We start from the raw sequence: 8,971 nt of genomic DNA, 5'->3' as shown, positions 1-8,971 counted from the left end.
TAATTAACACTTTTGCTTGTTTTTTGGTACTAGGGATTGAACTCTGGATCTCATGATTGCGAGGCAGGTGGCAGAACCACTGAGCTAAATCCCTGGCCCTCTTTTTCCTGTTAATGTTATTTTGGGGGGGCAAATATGTGGGGGGGGGCTTAAAAACTTTTTATCATCCCTGTTTATATTGCATTCAATATTATAAATACCTCAAATCCTTCTGGGGAATATGTGTTATATACATCCTTAAAAGCTACATAGTTTAAGTAGACAAAGAAATCTGTGTTGTACTACTTAGTATTTAATATAGGTCATATAAAGTGCTAGGTACTTATATAGGTATATACATATATAGGTACTTACTATTTTATATAGTGGTGATGAACCTAAGGCACGTGTGCCACGGCAAGCTGTTTGTGTCACTGAATGTTTGAAAAGGTTCGTCATCACTGCCCTGGAGAGTGGCAGCAGAATCTTTTTACTTTAGTCAAGCTACTACCTACCTTCAGATCCCTTTGCCCTGTGTACTATTCCAGAACAGGTTTTTTCACATTCTGTTTAAAACATTTTTGAAAGGATCTTCTTTAAATCTTAGCTCAAAAAACAAATAGTTCCCAATCAACTACACTGTGAAAATTCTCACTTTCTTTAAAACATTTCTGCTTTTCTAAAATTCCAAATCACTTCCACTAAGAAAGATGAAAAATAAAGCAAAACTCTAAAGTTCTCTGGGACACTTCTTTTATTTTCAGAAATGTAAGCCCTTGCAGCTACCATGCTGCATACAAATAATGTACGTGTATATGTTGGTCTCAGTGATGTAGCTGTATTATACTATATAATGCAATGCATATATGTGCATCATATATGAACAAAATATTTACATTATCAAGTAATACTGTACAGAGAAAAGTTACGAGTAAGCTAGTCAGTTTGATATTTAGGTGTTTTCAAAAGCAGTTTATAGGATATATGTTTAATGAGAAATAAAACAATTAGTAAAATTTTGCTTATATATGGCTGTAATCAGTTTTCTTTCTTGTTATTATTTCTTTCACAGCATTTTATATGAACTGACTTTAACAAAACTTCCATCACTTTAAGTAGACCCAGATGATTGCACAGTTAGGTCTCAGGAACTACATTATTATATCAAAAAACATGCAAAAATAAAAACTGTATTAGGAAAAAAAGTCTTGAACTCTGGATTTGATTATCTAAAATGTTTTTTAGAGAGGCTATTGAGGAAATGCCCGCATGCTCCTACGATTTGAGTTTCTAGTCCACAGCATATACAATAAAATAAAAGTTATTTCTCACCTCCTTTTATATGGCAAAAGAAATAGTTGGTCTTCCCACTCCTAAAAAAGGTTGAAAATTTATAAAAGTTTCCTACACATTGGCAGGTAAAATGCAAATCAAATGACTACTTCATTTACTTCTAGATGAAGTTTAGTTTTTAAAGAACTGTAAGATGTAGGTCTCAACTTTGGACAAAGACATTTAATAAAAGAGTCATTTGAAATCTTAAAATGCTTTTATGTGACAATTACTGAACAGTCCACAAGAGGGCACACTTTCAACTACTGGGACTAAAGTGGGAAAATTAAAAATGCAGATTTAAAAAATCAGTATAGAGCCAGGGATTTAGCTCAGCGGTGCTGCTGCCTGTCTCGCAAGCGTGCAAGGTCCCAAGTTCAATCCCCAGTACCAAACAAACAAACAAAACGTAAACAACAGCAACAACAACAAAAAAATCAGTATCTTAGAAATTGGCCAGATTCTTTTAAATTGATTATTCACCATAATTAGAAAGCAAAAGATCTGGAAGTATGTTATCTTTAGTTTAAATGCACACACAAGAAACTTTCTTGGATGCATATAAAATATAAGAAACACTTGAGGGGATCAAGTCTTTTACATTATTATTAAAATATGTAAATAGTCTTAGCCATCTGGAATTTGGCTGCCCTAATAATCTTTTCAAGACAATCTGGTGACTGTGATACAGTCCCAATGAACAATTCATTCTTTAAGATAACTTAGTGTAAAAACAGTAGGATATGGTTTAGGTATGTTAGGAAAATATTCCAATTAAACAGGTGAGCTCTTTAATTTAAGGTACCCGAAACAGCACCTGAGAAAGAATATACATAGAACATATATATAATATTCAAGAGGACTGCAAGCTCAAGCCCAGGTTGGGCAATTTAGTGACACTCTGTCTCAAAATTTAAAAGAAAAAGAAAAGAAAAAGGTGCTGAGGACATAGCTCAGTAGCTCAGGGCAAAGGCCTGGGGTTCAGTTCCCACACACCCAATGGACCACTTCTATATAATCTTCATCCTAATCCCTATTCCATTACTAAATACTCTTTTGATTCCTTCTCATCTCTTGGTCCTCATTCTCTTGACGATTCTTAAATTCCTCGCTTAACTCTGATCTCTCACCTGTATGATACATTCATGGGTCTAAATGCCTAATCAGCAATTTTGACTTTGATATTAAGTGCAAATCTAGAGCACAGGTTGATAATCTTACTGTTGGCTATTTATATACTTTAGATATAAAATATTTATAAATATTTCCTCCTAGTCTTTTGCTTGACTTTTTATTTTAACACTACCTTTGAAGAACAGACTGATTTTTAATCTTGGGAGTCACATTTTTACCGTTTGTTCTTCTGTAAATTGTATTTTTTGGTGCTGTAACTGAGAAAATTGTCTAATTCAAGTTCATAAAAAATTATCATATACTTTCATATTTCTAGGATATCTATAATCCACCGAAGTTAATTTTTGTATATAGTATTACCTTCAAATTTCAGATATGGATATCCAATTCTATCACTGTTTGCTGAAAATACTATTATTTCTATATTAATTAGATTTTGCACTGTTGTAATCCCTTAAATATTTAATTAGGTTTATTTCTTGGCCTTTCACTCTGTTCAATCAATGTACTTTTCCATCTTGATAACAAATACCACCTTGTCTTTATTACTATCACTTTGTAACGAGTCTTGCAATGAATTATTGTCAGTCCATACTGTTCTTTTCCATTTTTTCCCCCTCAAAACTGTTGCAGTTCTAGGTTTTGTAGTTACATATGGATTTTGGAATCATCGTGTGGATTTCTTTAAAAATTGCTGGGATTGTGACAGGTACAGTGTGAAATGTATGTATCAATTTGGGTAGAAGTGACATTTTAACAACACTGAGTCAGTCTTCTTAGCTATAAAATGTATAGCTTTCTACTTCCATTTTAATTTCTCCTAGTTGTCTAGTTTTAAGTCTACATTATTTTCACTAAGTATTTATTTCGATTCTATTAATTGAAGAAAAAATGTGATTTTCAAAATTTCATGCCAGTATGTACAAATGTAATTGAATATTATATATTAATCTTGTGTACTGACAATGCACCTCACTTATTAATACTGTATCTTTTGTGTATGCATAAGAATTTCTTCATAGACTATGGTTTCTGAAAATAAAGGCAGTTTTATTCTTGTACTGCTAAACCACTTTACAGTTTCATTCCACTTTGGATGCATTTACTGTATTTCTTTTTACTGCTTTACTACACTAGCTAGAACCTCCATACTGTTAAAAGAGAGGTGGTCAGTGCTGATATACATTTTAAGCTCCTGACCTTAGAGGAAAATCATTTTGTTTTTCATATAGAACTTTATATTTGCTTTTTATCAATTTAAGGAAACTCTCACTTATTTCTACTTTTGAAATATTTAAAAAAAGGAATACTTTTAAAATTTTTGTATTTTGAATAGTACATTTACAGTAAGTTAAAAAATGTAGAAAGAGGGGCCGGGGATTTAGCTCAGCGGTTCGGTGGCCTGCCTCACAAGTGCAAGGACCCGAGTTCAATCCCCGGTACCAAAAAAAAAAAAAAAAAAAAAAAAAAAAAAAAAAAAAAAAGTAGAAAGAGATCAAGGACATCCTTCCCCCAGCCTGCTCCAATAATAACATTTTGTATAAATACACAAAAGTTTCCAAAAGTATTGACAGTGATACAGTCAAGGAACTTCATTAGATTTAACTAGCTGGGTACTGTTTGGAGTGGGAGATTCCATAGTTTCACTGTATATGTAGCTACATGTAACTATTACCACCTTCAACACAAAGAATTATTCCATCACTGCAATAATTACTCCCTGTGCTCTTTGTGGCCATATAGTCGTACTTCACATCTTTAACCCTTGCCAACCACTAATCTGGTCTCTATTTCTACGATGTTATTTCAAGAATGTTATAAAAATGGAACTATACAGTTACACAGCCTTTTGAAAGTGGTATTTTCCCACTCTGTAATTTCTTTGTGGTTTCCAAGTTATTATATGAAGCAATAAGTTATCCCTTTTTATTGCTCAGCAGAAGCATTCTATGTGGATCTACCACAGTTTGCTTAACCACTCATCAATGAAGGATGTTTGGTTGTTTCTAGTTTTTGGCTATTATAAATAAAGGTGCTACAAAACACTCACATACAGACTTTTTACAAGAATATTAATTTTTCATTTCAGGAATACCTTAGAGTGCACAGTTGCATTTTTAGGTGGCATTTGGATTTATATTGTAAAATGTATTTTGGTGATTGTTTTCAAACTTTATGAAAAAACTATTCTTTCTAGAACCTTATAGCTGTGTCTAATTGTATAGATATAGTTGTAATTCAAGTTAATATTTTTTAAGGACTGTATACGCTTTATGTGAAAAGAGAGGAAGAGGTTCAAATGTGAGCAACTGTAGGTGCCATGCTCAACAACTAAAGTATATAAACAGCCAGATTGTGCTTTCATTTTTAAACAATGGCACGGATCAAGACAAATCAAACTGAAAGCACCTTGACATATAGCCTATCAGGCAGATATGATCTAATGTTATTATCTTTTCCCTGATAATCTTATATCAATCCGTCATTATGTGCCAGCCACATAATCTTTTTTCCTTTGTGCTGAGCTCTGTCCTTCAGAGTTGAATATGCTAATAGATATCTCCCTATTCCCATTTCCTCATCCAATTTGCTTATTAAGCGCTTAACTCATGAGAGTCCTTTAATAAAATACCTTTCCCCAACATAAACTTAGTTATATTTTGTTCCCCAAAGTTTCTAGTTCTTTTCCTTTAATAAAAGAATCATCGCCTCTCAGCCTTTTGGCTAAGATCAAGTGTAGCATTTAATAAAAGAACTAGGTCTTTGGAATACTAAGAGGTAGGAATCTAGAAGCACACCATGGGCAAGTTACTTTTACTTGAATGTGCCTCAGTTAATAAATATCACCTTAAATTGAGGAAACAAAAGTACTACCTATTACTTAAAATAAGAATGAAATGAATGAAAATCCCTTAGAAGCACTCCAGGTATGTATTATGAACTATATAAATACCATCCATTGTTGTTATGGAACTTATTATAACATGTAATTATGTTGCAAGGTTATTATTCCATATATAATTCCTCCTGCACTCTAAAGCTCCATGTGGATATTAATCATGTCTGTTTTATTTACTACTGTTATATACTTAAAAATCACCATTTGGATCCATTGTGGTTGGTAGGTACTAAGTGCTCAATGGTGAATATGTATTTACTTTTTTAAAAATCAGCAAATCAGATAAGCAAAAAGAAAAATGGGAAAGCAGTCCTAAGTTTCATTAACATATTACCAGGTATCTACTTCCTCAAGTCCAGGCAATTCCTTATTCTAATTGAAACTGAAAATTTTATTTCCTTTTCAAGTTTTGTTTGCTTCTGCATTTATTTGTAACAGTTAACTGTGCTAAAAATAATGAGAAACCTATCTTTCTACATCCCTCTTTTCATTGGTCCTAACTTTACACAGTTTCTTAAACAGCAATAACAATCACTTGTCAAAGGTTTTGTACAAGCTGGTGTGGTGGTGCACGCCTATAATCCTGGCACTCAAGAGGCTGAGGCAAGAGAATTACTGTGACTTTGAGACCAGCCTGGGCTACACAGTGAGTTCCAGGTCAGGGGAGGGGAAAGAATGGGATTTTTTAAAAATACTTCCAAAAAAACACTTGTAATGTGAAATAAAGTTTCTCCTCTTAATCACTTCCACATATTTTAAAAATTAACCATCTATTTTAAAAAGCAAAAATGCTATTTTGAAAGCTTAATATTTAAAGAATTTGTTCAGGTGCTTTTATTTGGAATTACTATCTTGGAGATTATACTATAACACACAGTATCACTTAATTATCTCTGTTACCTTTCTGTCTCAGGATGCATTGCTGTTATAGTTTGTTCTCAAAATTATAACCCAACGTTCTGTTTTTTCTCATCTTTGATTAGTCTTGCATGTTCTACAACTTATTGTAAATGGAATTATACATGTGTGCTTTTCTTAATTTTTATCTTCCATGTTTGTAAGATCCTTCCAGAGTGTATCAGTACTCCCAACCCTTTTCATTCTTTTGTGTGAAGTACCAGTATCCAGTCTCCTGCTGATGAACATTTAAACTGTTTCCAGGTGGAGGCTCTGTGACAAAGCTGTTATGAACATTTGGTACATGTGTCTTCTTACTTATACACATTTTACTTTCTCAACGTAAGCAGAAGGAAGGAAATAAAAAAAATGGGGCTGAAATAAAAAACAAGCATACAAAGAAAAGTAACAGAAAAAGTTCACTCTTAAAAGTTTAATAAAATTTGTAAGCATAACAAGACTAATCAAAATGAGAAAATGCAAACTACCAATATCAGAAGAGTATTTTGCTACAGATGCTATAATATTCAAATGAATAAGGAAATACTGTGTGGTCAATCTTACTAAACTTCTTTTAAAAACTGAGAAAGGAGGGACAATTCTCACCTCAGGGGACCACACTAATAACTATTGCACTAGGTGATAAGGAAAAACTGCGGGATATTATCTATATTGAATCATGAAAGCTTGATAAGGAAGAGGAGTGGGAGGAGTATTCTGCTGAGAAGGAAAAGCACATGCAAAGGCAAATAGATGTTAAATTCATGACAGGTTTAAGAAATTTCAAATACTTCAAGATAAATGGAATTGGAAGATGTGGAGAGTGAGTACGTTAACACACACACACACACACACACAAAACAGGCATGGAAAAGCTTTCTAATCCAAAAACAAGTGAAAGGTATAAGGAGTCACAGAAGGGTTGTATGTTCATGAGCACTATAAACAGAGCTGGTATTAGAACATGCACTATAGAAATGCTGTGGAAGATGTAGAAAGAAAGCATCAAACTGTAGGTAGTAAGCACAGTAAATATGAAATATATTCCAGGCAAAAAATACATCTGGCAAAGAAAGGAAATTAAAATGCTACTCCGAAAGCACATTTGTTCACCCAAACTCTTTAAGAGTTGGTCCTCAATGAGGCTCAGGAAAGAAAACACCCTGTCTGTAACAAAAGAGAAGCAGTGATTGTTAGAAGTACATATAGTATTCCTTTTCTGAGATGCTGTAAACTGAGAGAAATTTTACCAGGAAGTCCTCATAAAGATGACTCTGAATGATACAATGGAGAAAGTCCTTGACAACACCCCTAAAAAAAAATCCAAACATTTGTTTTGGGGGAGTTGTTCTTTTCATTTTGAAAAGTCACATTCTAAAGTCACAATTCATTAAACACAAAGCTACAAAGAGTCCAAATAATGCAAGGCATGTAAGCTGATCTCTAAAGGTTTGATTCACTGAAGAGTACAATTTAGAATACTCAGGAATGAACAGAATACTGCCCAGTCAGTGCTTAATTAACAAATTTTCTCAATTTGGGCTTTTGAAAAATTTAGATGGCTAAGAGTACACAGGCGAATTACTATAAGCAGAAATATACTTTATGAATCAATCAAGGACAGGACAAATGAGAACATAATGTTATGAAGCTTCAGAAGTTTATCCAAAATATGTTCCACTTCTAGACAGATCCCTCAGACAGATTAGATTCTTTTTTAAAAAGTGATTCTGCTCTAATACATGAATAAGTGGATTATGACTCAAACCCAATGCTACTAACTATAGATAAATGTTATACATTGAAATTTTAGCATCCGAAAGCCAAAAGGTTGATAAAACATCTTACACTTGGCAATATTTTGCAAAGCTCTTATGGTTCAACATCCTGCAAATTCTCCTACACAGAAAAGGTTACATATGAACAAATTTATCCAGCTGCCTAATTAAAGGAAACATAAGGCCTAAATTCAGAGGTTCAGAGAGGAATTTATTCTACTATGTGCCTTAAACAGTTAGTTGTAAAAACACATTGAATCTCATTATCCTCATTTTAAAGATGCAAAATCAAACAAAACAAATTTAAATAAACAGCCCAAAATATAATAATTAGTAAGAAATAGACCCAGGACCCAAAATCAATTTATCACTAAGATTTCTAAAAAGTAGTTTTTAAAATTGCTCTTACATTTAAAGAGAGGCTCAACTTCACTCAATACAAGGCACATTAGTTAAAACTACACTAAGGTGTTAGCGTTTGAACTATGGCCAATTTGATAAGTGAGAAATCTTAAAGACACACTGTTGTTGAGATTGGAAAAACAATCACTCTCATAAACTGCTGGTTAGAAAGTAAAATGAAGTTGAATACATTTTGTACAAAATATATTTTTATTTATCTTTTTACCCAGCAATCCCACCTCCAGAAATTTACCTTCCATAAATATGTAAGGATATACACACAGGTTATTCATTACAGCATTATTTTAAAAGAAAAACATTATAAACAATGTAATGTCTAAGAATAAAAAAGTGATAAACTGGTACAGCCAAATAGAGGAATATTATGCAGCAGTTAAAAAGAATGAAAAAGACCTCTAACTGATGAATTTTCAGGATATATTAAATGAAAAATGCAAGGTTTCTAAAAATCTATAGAGAAACTGTTTCTCTAATGAGAAAAAAAAAAAAAAAAAAAGAATACAGGGGCTGGGGGTTTAGAAGTGGTGCC

Source organism: Fukomys damarensis, unplaced genomic scaffold, assembly GCF_012274545.1.
Source record: "Fukomys damarensis isolate Sample0158 unplaced genomic scaffold, DMR_v1.0_HiC HiC_scaffold_1, whole genome shotgun sequence".
NCBI lineage: Eukaryota > Metazoa > Chordata > Mammalia > Rodentia > Bathyergidae > Fukomys > Fukomys damarensis.
This window is presented reverse-complemented; position numbering follows the sequence as displayed.